This window comes from Bombina bombina, chromosome 2 (genome assembly GCF_027579735.1).
Source record: "Bombina bombina isolate aBomBom1 chromosome 2, aBomBom1.pri, whole genome shotgun sequence".
NCBI classification, from domain to species: domain Eukaryota; kingdom Metazoa; phylum Chordata; class Amphibia; order Anura; family Bombinatoridae; genus Bombina; species Bombina bombina.
Window position 1 is genome coordinate 640,345,151 of NC_069500.1, and position 18,172 is coordinate 640,363,322.

Consider the following 18,172-nt stretch of genomic DNA (forward strand, 5'->3'; position numbering starts at 1 on the left):
CTGTTTCCACATAGGACTGTTGAGATGAAGTAACTTCAGTTGGGGGAAACAGTTAGCAGACTTTTCTGCTTAAGGTATGACTAGCCATATTTCTAACAAGACTGTGTAATGCTGGAAGGCTGTCATTTCCCCTCATGGGGACCGGTAAGCCATTTTCTTAGTCTCAAACAGAATAAAGGGCTTAATATGGGCTATAAAACTGGTAGACACTTTTATGGGCAAAATCGATTGCTTTATTTGGGCATTTTATACATGTTTATGCTTGTAATTCACACTTATAAACTTGGGGAACGTTTTTTAACGTCAGGCACTGTGTTAGACACCTTTCCAGTCAGGAAGGGCCTTCCCAGTTGTAGGCTGAGCCTCATTTTCGCGCCATTACTGCGCAGTTACTTTTGAGAGCAAGACATGCAGATGCATGTGTGAGGATCTGAAAGTAGTTGGAAAAGTTCCTAGAAGGCTTCATTTGGTATCGTATTCCCCCCAGGGTTTGGTAAAGTCGCAGCAAAGGCTGTAGCTGGGACTGTAGAGGGGTTAAAACTGTAACCGGCTCCGGTTTCTTTAATTTATGGGTTAAAGCTCTGAAATTTGGTGTGCAATACTTTGAATGCTTTAAGACACTGTGGTGAAAATTTGGTAAATTATGAACAATTACTTCATACTTTTTCACATATTCAGTAATAAAGTGTGCACTGTTTAAAATTTAAAGAGACAGTAACGGTTTTATTTTAAAAGTTTTTTTGTACTTTCTTGACAAGTTTAAGCCTGTTTAACATGTCTGCACCTTCAGATAAGCTATGTTCTATATGTTTGAAGATCAATGTGTGCCCCCCTTCAAAATTTTGTGATAATTGTGCCATAGCGTCCAAACAAAGTAAGGACATTACTGCCACAGATAGTAATGTTGCCCAAGATGATACATCAGATGAAGGGAGTAGACATAGTTCTACATCATCTCCTTCTGTGTCTACACCAGTTTTGCCCACGCAGGAGGCCCCTAGTACTTCTAGCGCGCCAATGCTTATTACTATGCAACAATTAACGGCTGTAATGGATAACTCCATAGCAAATATATTATCCAAAATGCCTACATATCAGAGAAAGCACGATTGCTCTGTTTTAAACACTGTAGAGCAGGAGGGCGCTGATGATAATGGCTCTGTCATACCCTCACACCAATCTGAAGGGGCCATGAGGGAGGTTTTGTCAGATGGGGAAATTTCAGATTCAGGAAAAATTTCTCAACAAGCTGAACCTGATGTTGTGACATTTAAATTTAAATTAGAGCATCTCCGCGCACTGCTTAAGGAGGTGTTACCTACTCTGGATGATTGTGACAACCTAGTCATTCCAGAAAAATTATGCAAGATGGACAAGTTCCTAGAGGTTCCGGTGCACCCCGACGCTTTTCGTATACCCAAGCGGGTGGCGGACATAGTGAATAAGGAGTGGGAGAAGCCCGGCATACGTTTTGTCCCCCCTCCTATATTTAAGAAATGATTTCCTATGGTCGACCCCAGAAAGGACTTATGGCAGACAGTCCCTAAGGTCGAGGGGGCAGTTTCTACTCTAAACAAGCGCACTACTATTCCTATTGAGGATAATTGTGCTTTCAAAGATCCTATGGATTAAAAATTGGAGGGTTTGCTTAAAAAGATTTTTGTACAGCAAGGTTACCTCCTGCAACCCATTTCATGCATTGTTCCTGTCACTACAGCAGCGTGGTTCTGGTTCGAGGAACTAGAAAAGTCGCTCAGTAGAGAGACTCCCTATGAGGAGGTTATGGACAGAGTTCACGCACTCAAGTTGGCTAATTCTTTTATTTTAGATGCCGCTTTGCAACTAGCTAGATTAGCGGCGAAAAATTCTGAGTTTGCAATTGTGGCGCGCAGAGCGCTTTGGCTAAAGTCTTGGTCAGCGGATGTATCTTCCAAGACAAAATTGCTTAATATCCCCTTCAAGGGTAAGACTCTCTTTGGGCCAGAATTGAAGGAGATTATTTCAGACATCACTGGGGGAAAGGGCCACGCCCTCCCACAAGATAGGCCTTTCAAAGCCAAGAATAAGTCTAATTTTCGTTCCTTTCGCAATTTCAGGAACGGACCGGCCTCTAACTCTGCATCCTCTAAACAAGAGGTTAATTCTTCTCAAACCAAACCAGCCTGGAAACCAATGCAAGGCTAGAACAAGGGTAAGCAGGCCAAGAAGCCTGCTGCTGCTAACAAAACAGCATGAAGGAGTAGCCCCCGATCCGGGACCGGATCTAGTAGGGGGCAGACTCTCTCTCTTTGCTCAGGCCTGGGCAAGAGATGTTCAGGATCCCTGGACACTAGAAATAGTTTCTCAGGGTTATCTTCTGGAATTCAAGGAACTACCCCCAAGGGGAAGGTTCCACATGTATTAATTATCCTCAAACCAAATAAAGAGACAGGCATTCTTACATTGTGTAGGAGACCTGTTAAAAATGGGAGTGATACACCCAGTTCCAACTGCGGAACAAGGAATGGGTTTTTACTCAAATCTGTTTGTAGTTCCCAAAAAAGAGGGAACTTTCAGACCAATTCTGGATTTAAAGATCCTAAACAAATTTCTCAGAGTACCATCGTTCAAAATGGAAACCATTCGAACGATTCTACCCACAATCCAGGAAGGTCAATTTATGACTACCGTGGATCTAAAGGATGCGTATCTACATATTCCTATCCACAAAGAACATCATCAGTTCCTAAGGTTCGCCTTTCTGGACAAACATTACCAGTTTGTGGCCCTCCCAATCGGGTTAGCCACTGCTCCAAGGATTTTCACCAAGGTACTCGGATCCCTTCTAGCGGTTCTAAGACCAAGGGGCATTGCAGTAGTACAGTACTTGGACGACATTCTAATACAAGCGTCGTCTCTTTCAAAGGCAAAGGCTCACACAGACATCGTTCTGGCCTTTCTCAGATCTCACGGATGGAAGGTGAACATAGAAAAAAGTTCCCTGTCTCTGTCGACAAGAGTTCCCTTCTTGGGAACAATAATAGATTCTTTAGAAATGAGTATTTTTCTGACAGAAGTCAGAAAATCAAAACTTCTAAACGCTTGTCAAGTTCTTCATTCTATTCCTCGTCCTTCCGTAGCTCAGTGCATGGAAGTAGTAGGGTTGATGGTTGCAGCAATGGACATAGTTCCTTTTGCGCGAATTCATCTAAGACCATTACAACTGTGCATGCTGAAACAGTGGAATGGGGACTATACAGACTTGTCTCCAGTGATTCAAGTAGATCAGAAGACCAGAGACTCACTCCGTTGGTGGCTAACCCTGGACCACCTGTCCCAGGGAATGAGCTTCCGCAGACCAGAGTGGGTCATCGTCACGACCGACGCCAGTCTACTGGGCTGGGGCGCGGTCTGGGAATCCCTGAAAGCTCAGGGACTATGGTCTCGGGAAGAGTCTCTTCTCCCGATAAACATTCTGGAACTGAGAGCGATATTCAATGCTCTCAGGGCTTGGCCTCAACTAGCAAAGGCCAGATTCATAAGATTCCAATCAGACAACATGACGACTGTTGCTTATATCAATCATCAGGGGGGAACAAGGAGTTCCCTGGCGATGACAGAAGTGACCAAAATAATAGAATGGGCGGAGGATCACTCCTGCCACCTATCTGCGATCCACATCCCTGGTGTGGAAAACTGGGAGGCGTATTATCTGAGTCGTTAGACATTCCATCCGGGGGAGTGGGAACTCCACCTGGAGATCTTTGCCCAATTGACTCAATTATGGGGCATTCCAGACATGGATCTGATGGCGTCTCGTCAGAACTTCAAGGTTCCTTGCTACGGGTCCAGATCCAGGGATCCCAAGGCGACGCTAGTGGATGCACTAGTAGCGCCTTGGACCTTCAACCTAGCCTATGTGTTTCCACCGTTTCCTCTCATTCCCAGGCTAGTAGCCAGGATCAAGCAGGAGAGGGCCTCGGTGATCTTGATAGCTCCTGCGTGGCCACGCAGGACTTGGTATGCAGACCTGGTGAATATGTCATCGGTTCCACCATGGAAGCTACCTTTGAGACAGGATCTTCTTGTGCAGGGTCCATTCGAACATCCAAATCTGGTCTCCCTCCAGCTGACGGCTTGGAGATTTAACGCTTGATTCTATCAAAGCGTGGGTTTTCAGATTCTGTGATAGATACTCTAGTTCAAGCCAGAAAACCGGTAACTAGAAAAATTTACCATTAAATATGGAAAAGATATATCTGCTGGTGTGAATCCAAGGGATTCTTATGGAATAAGATCAAAATCCCTAAGATCCTTTCTTTTCTACAAGAAGGTTTGGATAAAGGATTATCAGCGAGTTCTCTAAAGGGACAGATTTCTGCTTTATCTGTCTTATTACACAAACGACTGGCAGCTGTGCCAGATGTTCAAGCATTTGTTCAGGCTCTGGTTAGGATCAAGCCTGTTTACAGACCTTTGACTCCTCCCTGGAGTTTAAATCTAGTTCTTTCAGTTCTTCAAGGGGTTCCGTTTGAACCTTACCATTCCATAGATATTAAGTTGTTATCTTGGAAAGTTTTGTTTTTGGTTGCTATTTCTTCTGCTAGAAGAGTTTCTGAGTTATCTGCTCTGCAGTGTTCTCCGCCCTATCTGGTGTTCCATGCAGATAAGGTTGTTTTGCGTACTAAGCCTGGTTTTCTTCCAAAGGTTGTTTCTAACAAAAATATTAACCAGGAGATAGTTGTACCTTCTTTGTGTCCGAATCCAGTTTCAAAGAAGGAACGTTTGTTACACAATCTAGACGTAGTTCGTGCTCTAAACTTCTATTTAGAAGCTACAAAGGAGTTCAGACAAACTTCTTCTCTGTTTGTTGTTTATTCTGGTAAAAGGAGAGGTCAAAAAGCGACTTCTACCTCTCTTTCCTTTTGGCTTAAAAGCATCATCCGATTGGCTTATGAGACTGCCGGATGGCAGCCTCCTGAAAGAATCACAGCTCACTCCACTAGGGCTGTGGCTTCCACATGGGCCTTCAAGAACGAGGCTTCTGTTGATCAGATATGTAAGGCAGCGACTTGGTCTTCACTGCACACTTTTGCCAAATTTTACAAATTTGATACTTTTGCTTCTTCTGAGGCTATTTTTGGGAGAAAGGTTTTGCAAGCCGTGGTGCCTTCTGTCTAGGTAACCTGATTTGCTCCCTCCCTTCATCCGTGTCCTAAACCTTTGGTATTGGTTCCCACAAGTAAGGATGACGCCATGGACCGGACACACCAATGTTGGAGAAAACAGAATTTATGCTTACCTGATAAATTACTTTCTCCAACGGTGTGTCCGGTCCACGGCCCGCCCTGGTTTTTTAATCAGGTTTGATGAATTATTTTCTCTAACTACAGTCACCACGGCACCCTATAGTTTCTCCTATTTTTTCCTCCTGTCCGTCGGTCGAATGACTGGGGTGGGCGGAGCCTAGGAGGGACTATATGGCCAGCTTTGCTGGGACTCTTTGCCATTTCCTGTTGGGGAAGAGATATTCCCACAAGTAAGGATGACGCCGTGGACCGGACACACCGTTGGAGAAAGTAATTTATCAGGTAAGCATAAATTCTGTTTTTATGTTTTATTCTGCAGGTAAGAGGAAGCCAGTAAAGGGACTGGCAGAGAGGTGCAGTAGATGAGGAGTGGCGTATAAGGGAGATGGATTATAAGGGAGATAGATGGCAGTTAGGGAGGCTGGAGAGGATGGAGTTGCAATAATCAAGGCGGGAAATGATGAGAGAGTGGATTAAAGTCTTAGTTGTGTCTTGTGTGAGGAAGTGACAAATTGTTTTTAAAGTGGAGGCGGCAGTAATTGAGCTTAGACTAGATGTGGGAAGTGAAACTGATATCTGAGTAAAGTGTGACCCCAAGACATTGGCCATGCAAGCTTGGTGTAATGATGTTATTATCAACAGTTAGAGAAAGTTGGGGCGTAAGGAATTTGAAAGAAGGGGGAAAATAAGGAGCTCAGTTTTGGAGAGATTTAGCTTAAGGTAGTGAGAGGACATCCAGGATGAAATATTAGAAAGACAGTTAGTGACACGAGTTAGTAAGGAAATGAATAGATGAGCTAGAAATTGAGGGTGGGAGAAAGCAGTAAGAAATTCTGCATATGAAACCTTTTAATAAAATAAATTGTAGAATATAATTTACATATATTATTTTGAGGTTTTATGCCACAGGGTAAGAACAAGAGGAAGGAAGTGAATAGGTCTGGTGCAGAGATGTAGATTTTGGTATCATCAGCATACAAATGGTATTGAAACCCATGGGACTGTATTAAGAAACCTAAGAGCGATGTATAAATTAAAAAGAGAAGAGGACCAAGATCAGAGCCTTGTGGTACAACAACAGAAAGTGTTAAAGGCCTTTGACAAAGCCCGGATGGGCGAAACTAGTTAGGGAATTCACATGAGCGTTTGGGCGCTCTTATTTTAACAAGCCAGACCAGTACGTTTGTGGTATAGTCGAATTTAACTACTTGCTCTGTCAGTTAAAATGTTGTGATGTCTGCGTTCTGCCAGACTTAGACTCAGTCAACTAATACTTATTATTACAATCAGTATTCATTATTCTGATCGAAACTGCCTCATGTGCTACTTAGTTACTTTATGTCTACAATAGATACCTTTCGATATTTGGTACATCACTTGGCATAGTAACAACTTAATGTAATTTAATACAGGGGTATTTTAAGGTTAATTAACCTCACTCTTAACAACTATTATATAAACATTTAATATTGAGGAGTAATTATTTACTACTACCCTTGATACTATTGATTTTTACATACTGCTAAGTGAACTGGTACACCAGCGTTTTTAGCTGCAATTGCAGTGATATATCAGCATATTACAGTCAGGGTGTTCTTTAATGTAACATATATAATATATTTATTGTATCATTGGACACAAACAAGACACCATTCAATATGACACAAGGGACATCCAAGGTTATTTAATTTTATGCATAAACCGCTGCAGTTATTTTCAATGTATTAGAAAGAGCGTGGTATAACCTTACTTGATAAGAGTCACGTTTTCACATTGCTGAAATATCAGGAACACTAGTAGTTCTATTTGCAGTTGTAGTATTACATCACATCTCTAGGTTGTTTCTCCAAACGTATATATTTTATAAGTAAATCTGTACAGAACTCGATGCTAGCATGAGTAACAGTGTTACTATAAAACAACTGAATTGATACATGAAAATATTTAAAAGTTTGAAATAAGTCAACCTACGCTACCTATACTTTATGAATATGAAGTGATAAAGAGTTTATCACTCAGTATTGTTTGCACAATCAACCATGTAACACACTATACAAAAACTGGCAATACATATTATTTCAGGCTATCCTGTAGCCACCTATATAGCCTAATCATATTACTATAGGAATACTTAGTATATCCAAATATAGATTAGAACTCAGTACTAATCAAGCTTCATTACAACCCTGACAAGAGCAATCAATTGTATATCTGAACCATAATAACATTAAATATCATTGTGACCAGTGAAGTGTTCACGAAAACAATCAAGACAATTTTATTCACCATATACAATATTATATATTTATATTGGTCCACTTGGGACTTGTATTTAATTACAGTGTGGCATTTACACAATATTTACCCCCCAAGTGACATATGTAAGTTCTATATCACACAGTCGTTTTTAATTGTGTGTTATCCTTATTTTAAGTTTATCTGTTAATAAAAGTTAAATTTTAAATCCTTGTACCTGCAATCACTGCCCATTAGTCTGGGCCCAGAGTGCTTTATGTGCATGCTTTTCAGTAGATATTCGCAAATCTCCAGCGACATTCTACTTTGTGTCCTAGAAAGTGTTAAAGGGTTTAGAGAATATGCCAGAGAAGGTAACACTAAAGGTGCGGTTAGAAAGGCAAGAGCAGAGCCACAAGAAAGCTGTCTCACAGATGGCGAAGGATTGGAGTGTTTGGAGCAAGAGTGTGGTCAACAGTGTTAAAGGCTGCAGACAGATCCAAAAGGGTTAACAAAGAAAAGTGGCCTTTTGATTTTTCTGTAATTAGGTCATTAGTAACCGTAATGATTGCAGTTTCTGTGGAGTATTGTGGGTGAAATCCAGATTGCAATGAATTGAGGAGGGAGTTTAATGTGAGGAAATGTGATAATGTGTATATACAAGCCTTTCCAGAAGTTTTGATACAAGGAGGAGTAGGGAAATAAAGCGGTAGTTGGATGGGGTTGAAGGTTCAAGAGAAGATTTTTTGAGAATAGGTGTAATTAATGCATGTTTAAGGGATGAGGGAAATATACCAGTGCTGAGGGAGAGACTAAAAATATGTTTGAGGATAGGAGTAAGAGTAAAAGAGAGGGAGGGCAGTAATTGTGATGGGATAAAAGGGACAGGTAGTGAGGTGAGAGGAGGAAATAACGGCAGAAACTTCTTCCTCAGTAGCGGGTGCCAAAAGCTGAGTCTGAGGCTTCCGGGTTTAGGACATCAGTGATCGGTTGAGGGGGTTGGAGACTGGTAGTGTGTTGAGAGAGGATTTTGTTTATGATAGAATCTATTTTGTTGGTGAAGTGGTCTGCAAAATCTTGAGTTGGGAGAGAAGTGGAAATAAGAGGTGGGGTGGACGGAGAAGTGTATTAAAAGTGGAGAACAGACGTTTTGGGTTTGAAGAACGAGTAGAGATAAGAGTAGAGAAGTAGTCCTGCTCGAAGAGGTTAAAGGCAGAATAGTAGAAGTTTAAGATGAACTTGTAATGAAGAAAGTCAGCTGAACAACGGAATTTTTTCCAATGTCGCTTAACAATGCGGGAACGTCTACGTCAGATGAGTATGCCAGGGCTGAGGATGAGTGTGTGACTTTTTGGCTAAGGTAGCAGGTGCCAAATTGTCAAGGACCGCTGTAAGAGTGGAATTATAGTGACAGATAGATTGGTCAGGGCAGGAAAAGGAGGGGATGGAAGAGAACAGAGGTTTGAGAGAGTTGAAAGATGTTGCAAATCAAGTGACTAAATGTTCCTGCGGAATTTGGTGTGAGGGTTAGGAGGAGGGAGGGCAGTAGGAAGTGCTGTGATAATACAAGTGAGCAGATGGTCAGAAAGGGGGACTTAGTGAAGTTTGAGAGTTCATCGATAGCTGAAAATCAGATCAAGAGAGCGTCCATCTTTGTGAGTGGGAGAGTCAGACGATAGTGACAGACCGTAAGACGAAGTGAGCTGGAGAAGATTTTCTTCTTAAATGGAAATAGTCCACTGCTGCATTCATTACTTTTGGGAAATAAGAACCTGCCGACCAGGAGGAGGCAAAGACACCCCAGCCAAAGGCTTAAATACTCCTCACAATCCCCTCATCCCCCAGTCATTCTTTGCCTTTCATCCCAGGGGTTCCTCCCAGAATGGGGGATGGTTCGCGCCCCTTGATCATCCACTTGTACGGAGGTAATGTGGAGACCAGCCTTTGCTCGAGTGGTTTTGTCCTCGAGGTTCCCTCTTGCCTTATTGTCCTGAGGCTGTTGGTGAGTCTAGAAGCTCTAGTGTTGTTGTACGACTTTTACCGCCCTAGCTCTTTAGGAGTGTGGGACTTTGGCAAGGGGTGGTCTCTTCCTTAGTTTGGGACTTGCGAGTTTTTCTCGTTATACGGATTAATCTGGATATTGCATAAGTATCCCCTTTGGTCTGGGTTGTTATTCGGACGGGTGTTAAGTTTGCGGGTATTGTTTGTTTAAACAATAGAGGATTTTGACCTGTTCTCCCTGGGGCTTCCGGTTGCTGAGTTTCACTCAGCATTTTCCCTTGTGGATCCCGTAGTGGGTTGTTACCGGACCTTAGGCTCCAGGGTTGGTTCGAGGTTCCCCAGTTCCTGGAAACTTGGGCTGTGTCCTTTTTACTCGGATTACTTGACCTTGTCTTGGTTGGCCAGGTTTTCTGAGGCCGTTGTTCATTGGGCTTGTTTTGCACCTTAGGCGGTTTCCCTCGGTCAGCTTGCTGTAGTATCCATTGAATCCACTGCAGGTGAATGGACTTGCAGTGTCTCTGCTGCTACTATTGCACATTGGTTGCGTGTTTCAACTAGGCTTCTGAGTTGGGGATTGATCTCTCCTTTAGCCGGTGGCTTGTGGAAGGTGCTGCCTTTTAACCCTTTCCCCTTCTTGGTTGAGAGCTTTTTTATGGAGATGTGGTCCTTTTCTTAGGGCTTCTCCTGGATCAGGAGATGGGACCTAGGAGTTTTCCTAGCTGAGAGGGATATTCTCTCTGGGTTGTTCATTCCATTTGGAGTCTTGCTGGCTCCGTGTCAAGACTAAGTTGGACCTTTTTGCGAGATCCTTTGGGTCTACGTTCCTGTTGTCTGTTCTAAGGAGTCAGGTTGCACCTGTGCTCTGTTGGATTGGCTGTGGCCATTCTACTGCTCATCTTTGAGCTGGTTTTGGGGTTCTTCTGTTTCCCTGTTTCAGACCTGCTGTTGCTGGCCCGGCTTGGAGTGGGTTCTTAGAGACGTTATCATCTCCAGGATCTAGGTGGACGTAAACACTTCTCTTTCTTGGGGGATCTCGTGGAGGTTGTGATTCCCCCTTTTTTGGAAGACCTGTGAGTAGGTCTGGTGGCTTGGATTGCCTAGAGTGTGCCCTCTGTCTGGGAGTTGTGTGTTACAATCTGTTCTTTTGCTGGCCGCTTTTGCTCTCTGCAAGTATTCTCTGTGTCATCCTGAGGATGGCGGCGTGTTCTTGAGTCAGGGTTTTTCGTCTGGGTCTGTTACACTTTTTTTTGTAGCGGAATACTTCCGTGTTTCAAGTTCAGATGATGTGAGGACGCCATCTTCTGTTGTCTTTTGGTGCTTTTGCACAATGTTTGAGAAAATTGTTTCTCTGTTCCTATGCCGGTCCAATACCTTCGGTTTCTCTTGGTCTGGGCGTAGTCTCCCCTTGTCTGTCGGGGACCCTTTTTTGGGCTCTTGTGAGCTGGGCTAGCTCTGGGGGGTTTTCCTTTATGGATTGTGACCTTTCGTTTTTTCCTTAGGTTTTCCTGGCCCTATCCCTTTGGGAGTTTAGGCTGGTGTTCCCTTCTTTTGTGAAGGGTGAGTGGTGAGGGACCGACTGTTTGCGACAGTGTCTCCTGGAGGCCTGTTGGCTCAGTTGAGTCCGATTTTTGCGGTCTCTAGCTAGGCTCTGGACTACCTGCGGGTCAGTGTCCTTGGGGCCTTTCCCTTTTAAAGTTTTCTCGGCTTCGGACGAAGCTGGGTTCTTTGTGGGCAGTGATTTCAAGCTTGGTGCCCTCAGAATGGGCCGCCTATTGTACCCGCCCGTCTTGGCATTTAGTGTCCTCTATAACTTGGGTATTGTTTTCCCAAAACTAATGAATGCAGCTGTAGACTCTTTCCATTTAAGAGGAAAAACATAAATTATGCTTACCTGATAATTTTCTTTTCTTCTAATGGAAAGAGTACACAGCTCCCCACCCGTAATTTTTTTGTGGGGCGTCCTTTTTTATTCTTCTGGCACCTTTCACCTGATATTTCTTCTACTGTTCCTTGTTCCTCAGCAGAATGACTGGGGGGTGAGGGGAGTGGGAGGAGTATTTAAGCCTTTGGTTGGGGTGTCTTTGCCTCCTCCTGGTGGCCAGGTTCTTATTTCCCAAAAGTAATGAATGCAATGCAGCTGTGGACTCTTTCCATCAGAAAAAAGAAAATTATCAGGTAAGCATAATTTATGTTTTTTTTGCGGCGGGATTTCTTCTATAAGATACGACGAGTCCATGGATTCATCCTTTACTTGTGGGATATTATCCTCCTGCTAACAGGAAGTGGCAAAGAGCACCACAGCAGAGCTGTCTATATAGCTCCTCTCTTGACTCCACCCCCCAGTCATTCTCTTTGCCTACTCTTAGTACTAGGAAGGGTAAAGTGAAAGAGGTGATAAAATGTTAGTTTTTATTTTCTTCAAGCAAGAGTTTTTTTATTTTAAATGGTACCGGTGTGTACTATTTTCCCTCAGGCAGCAGATGGATGAAGACTTCTGCCTGGAGGCTGATGATCTTAGCAGTTGTTACTAAGATCCAGTGCAGTTCCCACAGAATGGCTGAGGAGTACTTAAGAAACTTCAGTGTGAGGAACGTTTTTCATGCTATAAGCAGTGAGGTATGTTCAGTAATTTTTTTCTGGAGAGACTGTGTTATTTCAGAATTGGCTGACAGTATCCCCATGAGGGAGAGGGTAAGCAGTATATAAAAACGTTTTTTTATGCTTTATTTAAGAAGGGTACACATGGCTTAATTTCTGGGTTTATGAACCCACATGGCTAGGTTTTTAGACCGCTCTGGTGCGGTTAAGTTGGGCTGTGAGGCATCTAGGGAGATGGGCGGGGCCTATTTTTGCGCCTCAGTTGCGCAGTTATTTTTCTCAAGCAAGCAGCAAGCTCCAGATCTGGTGGGCCTTTGTGAGCTGTATTGTGCCAAAACTAAGGTTTAACCCGGTTTTACAGACCCCTGAGGGCAGGTAGGGGCCACAGCAGAGCTGTGGCGAGGTGCAGGGGGTGCTTTTTATTGAAATAAACGTTTTGCATTTTTCCGTTTTTTTCTGTAAGGGTTAAGTATTCCTTTCCTTGTGGGGCAAACTTTGCTGCAGCATTGAGATGCTTCTACCATAAAATTGGGACAATTTGATTGTTTTTAAGCAGTTTTGGAAAAATTGTATGCTTTTTTTCTCTTAAAGGCGCAGTACCGTTTTTTAAGATTATTTTTTCACTAAATAAAGTGTTTTCAAGCCTGTTTGTGGTCATTACTAGCCTGTTTAACATGTCTGACATTGAGTAAAGCCAATGTTCCATGTGTTTAGAAGCCATTGTGGAACCCCCACTTAAAATGTGTCCCTCATGTACTGAAAGGGCCTTACATTGCAAAGAACATATTTTAGCCGATAAAAGTATGTCGCAGGATGATTCTCAGTCAGAAGAGAATCAGGTTTTGCCATCTTCTTCTCCCCAAGTGTCACAACCTTTAACGCCCGCACAAGCGACGCCAAGTACTTCTAGTGCGTCTAATTCTTTCACCCTGCAAGATATGGCCGCAGTTATGTCTACTACCCTCACAGAGGTATTATCTAAATTGCCTGGTTTACAGGGGAAGCGCAGTCAGTCCGGTATGAGAGTAAATGCTGAGCCCTCTGACGTTTTATTAGCCATCTCCGATGTACCCTCGCAATGCTCTGAATTGGGGGTAGGGGAATTGCTGTCTGAGGGAGAGCTTTCTGATTCAGGAAAGATGTTCCCTCAAACAGACTCAGATATGACGGCTTTTAAGTTTAAGCTTGAACACCTCCGCTTGTTACTCAGGGAGGTTTTAGTGACTCTGGATGACTGTGACCCTATTGTAATTCCTATAAAGAAATTGTGTAAAATGGATGGATATCTAGAGGTTCCTTCTTACACTAATGTTTTTCCGGTCCCTAAGAGGATTTCGGACATTGCTACTAAGGATTCGGAATGGGATAGACCAGGCATTCCGTTCTCTCCCCCCCCTACTTTTAAGAAAATGTTTCCCATATCTGACACCATTCGGGATTCGTGGCAGACGGTCCCTAAGGTGGAGGAAGCTGTTTCTACCCTAGCTAAGTGTACAACTATACCTATTGAGGACAGTTGTGCTTTCAAAGATCCTATGTATAAAAAATTAGAGGGTCTTCTAAAGAAAATATTTATTCATCAGGGTTTTCTTCTGCAACCTATAGCGTGCATTTTTCCTGTAACTACTGCAGCTGCTTTTTGGTTCGAGGCTCTTGAGGAGGCTTTTAAGGTTGAGACCCCATTGGATGAGATTTTAGATAGAATTAAGGCTCTCAAGCTAGCTAATTCTTTTATTACAGATGCCGCTTTTCAACTGGCTAAATTAGTGGCAAAGAATTCAGGTTTTGCCATTTTAGAGCGTTATGGCTTAAGGCCTGGTCTGCTGATGTGTCATCAAAATTTAAGCTATTAGCTATTCCTTTCAAGGGTAAGACCCTATTCGGGCCTAAACTGAAGGAAATCATTTCCAACATTACCGGAGGAAAAGGCCATGCCCTTCCTCAGGATAAGACAAATAGAATGAGGGCCAAACAGAATAATTTTCGTTCCTTTCGAAACTTCAAAGGTGGTCCTGCTACCTCCTCCCCTGCCACAAAGCAGGAGGGGAATTTTGCTCAATCCAAGTCTGTCTGGAGACCTAACTAGACCTGGAATAAAGGTAAACAGGCCAAGAAGCCTGCTGCTGCTACCAAGACAGCATGAAGGGGCATTCCCCCGATCCGGGACCGGATCTAGTGAGGAGCAGACTTTCTCTCTTCACTCAGGCTTGGGCAAGAGACGTTCAGGATTCCTGGGCATTAGATATTGTGGCCCATGGGTATCTTCTAGACTTCAAAGATTCTCCTCCAAGGGGGAGATTTCATCTTTCACGGTTGTCTGTAAACCAGACAAAAAGAGAGGCGTTCTTACGCTGTGTAGAAGACCTATATACTATGGGGGTAACCTTCCCAGTTCCAAAAGCAGAACAGGGGCAGGGGTTTTACTCCAATCTGTTCGTGGTTCCCAAAAAAGAGGGAACCTTCAGACCGATTTTAGATCTCAAGATCCTAAACAAATTTCACAGAGTCCCATCCTTCAAGATGGAGACCATTTGGACTATTTTACCAATGATCTAGGAGGGTCAATATATGACCACTGTGGATTTGAAGGATGCATATCTTCACATTCCTATCCGCAAAGATCATCACCAGTTCCTCACGTTCGCCTTCCTGGACAAGCATAACCAGTTTGTGGCTCTTCCCTTCGGGTTGGCCACAGCTCCCAGAATTTTCACAAAAGTGCTAGGGTCCCTAAGGCCTCGGGGCATAGCAGTGGCGCCTTATCTGGACGATATCTTAATTCAGGCGTCAACTTACCAACTAGCCAAATCTCACACGGACATCGTGTTGGCTTTTCTAAGATCTCATGGGTGGAAGGTGAACGTACAGAAGAGTTCACTTATCCCTCTCACAAGAGTTCCATTCCTGGGAACTCTGATAGATTCGGTAAACATGAAACTTTTTCTGACAGAGGTCAGGAAATCAAAGATTTTAACCACCTGCCGAGCTCTTTATTCCATTCCTCGGCCATCAGTGGCTCAGTGTATGGAGGTAATTGGACTAATGGTAGCTGCAATGGACATAGTTCCGTTTGCTCGCTTGCATCTCAGACCACTGCAACTATGCATGCTCAGACAGTGGAATGGGGATTATGCAAATTTATCTCCTCAGATAAATCTGGATCAAGAGACCAGAGACTCTCTTCTTTGGTGGTTGTCACAGGATCATCTGTCCCAGGGAATGTGTTTCCGCAGGCCAGCATGGGTCATAGTGACGACGGACGCCAGCCTATTGGGCTGGGGTGCAGTCTGGAATTCCCTGAAAGCACAGGGTGTGTGGACTCAGGAGGAGGCTCTCCTTCCAATAAATATTCTAGAACTGAGAGCGATATTCAACGCTCTTCAGGCGTGGCCTCAGCTGGCTTCGGCCAGATTCATAAGATTCCAGTCGGACAATATCACGACTGTAGCATATATCAATCATCAAGGGGGAACAAAGAGTTCTCTAGCGATGATAGAGGTTTCCAAAATAATTCGATGGGCAGAGTCTCACTCTTGCCATCTATCAGCAATCTATATCCCAGGAGTGGAGAACTGGGAAGCAGATTTTCTAAGTCGTCAGACTTTTCATCCGGGGGAGTGGGAGCTCCATCCGGAGGTGTTTGCACAATTGATTCATCAATGGGGCACACCAGAATTGGATCTGATGGCATCTCGTCAGAATGCCAAACTTCCTTGTTACGGGTCCAGATCAAGGGATCCTCAAGCAGTACTGATAGATGCTCTAGCAGTACCTTGGTCGTTCAACCTGGCTTATGTGTTTCCACCATTTCCTCTCCTTCCTCGTCTGATTGCCAGAATCAAACAGGAGAGGGCTTCAGTGATTTTGATAGCACCTGCGTGGCCACGCAGGACTTAGTATGCAGACCTGGTGGAAATGTCATCTCTACCACCGTGGACTCTGCCACTGAGACAGGACCTTCTCATTCAAGGTCCGTTCCAGCATCCAAATCTAGTTTCTCTGCGGCTGACTGCCTGGAGATTGAACGCTTGATTTTATCTAAGCGGGGATTCTCTGAGTCGGTCATAGATACCTTGATTCAGCTTGTCACTAGGAAAATTTACCATAAGATATGGCGTAAATATCTTTATTGGTGTGAATCCAAAGGCTACTCATGGATTAAGATCAGGATTTCTAGGATTTTCTCCTTTCTCCAAGGAGGATTGGAGAAGGGGTTATCAGCTAGTTCCTTAAAGGGACAGATATCTGCTTTATCAATTTTACTTCACAAGCGTCTGGCAGATGTTCCAGACGTTCAGTCGTTGTGTCAGGCTTTAGTTAGAATCAAGCCTGTGTTTAAACCTGTTGCTCCGCCATGGAGTTAGAATTTAGTTCTTAAAGTTCTTCAAGGGGTTCCGTTTGAACCTATGCATTCCATAATTATTAAGCTTCTATCTTGGAAAGTTCTGTTTTTAGTTGCTATCTCTTCGGCTCGAAGAGTTTCTGTACCAAACCTGGATTCCTTCCTAAGGTTGTTACTAATAAGAATATTAATCAGGAAATTGTTGTTCCTTCTCTGTGTCCTAATCCTTCTTCTAAGAAGGAGCGTCTGTTACACAACTTGGACGTGGTTCGTGCTTTGAAGTTTTACTTGCAAGCGACCAAAGATTTCCGTCAATCATCTTCTCTGTTGTCTATTCTGGAAAACGTAGAGGTCAAATAGCTACGGCTACCTCTCTTTCTTTTTGGCTGACAACCATCATCCGTTTGGCATGCGAGACTGCTGGACAGCAGCCTCCTGAAAGAATTACAGCTCACTCTACTAGAGCGGTGGCTTCCACATGGGCTTTTAAAAATGATGCTTCTGTTGAACAGATTTGTAAGGCTGCGACTTGGTCTTCACTTCATACCTTTTCCAAATTTTCCAAATTTGATACTTTTGCTTCTTCGGAGGCTATTTTTGGGAGAAAAGTTCTTCAAGCAGTGATGCCTTCTGTTTAGGCATCTGTCTTGTCCCTCCCGTTCATCCGCGTCCTGTAGCTTTGGTATTGTATCCCACAAGTAAAGGATGAATCTGTGGACTCGTCGTATCTTATAGAAGAAAAGTAAATTTATGCTTACCTGATAAATTGATTTCTTCTATGATACGACGAGTCCACGGCCCGCCGTGTCAATTTAAGACAGATTATATTTTTTGATTTAAAACTTCAGTCACCTCTGCACCTTTTAGTTTCTCCTTTTTCTTCCTATACCTTCGGTCGAATGACTGGAGGGTGGAGTCAAGGGAGGAGCTATATAGACAGCTCTGCTGTGGTGCTCTTTGCCACTTCCTGTTAGCAGGAGGATAATATCCCACAAGTAAAGGATGAATCCGTGGACTCGTCGTATCATAGAAGAAATCAATTTATCAGGTAAGCATAAATTTACTTTTTCGATAGGGAGGTTGAAATCCCCAAGATTGAGGGCAGGAATATCTGAGGAGAGGAAATAAGGTAGCCATTATGCAAAATGATCAAGAAATTGAGTCAAGGAGCAATATATAATTGCAACACGTAGAGAGAGAGGACAGAATAAGGGAATTGTGGGTTTCGAAGGAAGAAAATATAAGGGAAGCGAGAGGTTGTATTTGTTGAAAGGTGCAACGAATAGAAATTAAAATACCTGCACCAACTCCTTGCTTGTTCCAGGCCTCGTGGTGTGGCTGAAGTGTAGACCCACATGTGACAGTGCAGCAGGTGAATCTGTGTCTGAGGGAGAGAGACAGGTTTCTGTGAGAGCCAGTAGGTTTAGGGAGTGGGAGATGAAGAGTTCATGGATATAAGTGAGCTTGTTGCACACAGAGCGAGAGTTCCAGAGTGCACAAGTGAAGGGGATGTTAGTTTTAGTTACAAGAGGAAGTTGGATAAGTTAGAAAAAACTAACTTGGCAGAAAAAAAATCTACTGCTTATTTGAAATTTTAGTGTTATTACATTGTCTTTTTATTATGCACTTGTTAATTATGCAATTCTACTGCATTTATTTAAGTGGTCCTTTAAAATTAGGCCCTGGTGCCCTAGTTTTGAGCCATCAC

General features: G+C 43.3%; 1 protein-coding gene across 2 annotated transcripts in view; it reads left to right on the forward strand.

Moving 5' to 3' along the window:
- Window positions 1–18,172, forward strand: part of SNAPC3 (small nuclear RNA activating complex polypeptide 3) — a 334,648-nt gene that overhangs the window by 145,498 nt on the left and 170,978 nt on the right. The gene's annotated exons all lie outside the window — the stretch shown is intronic.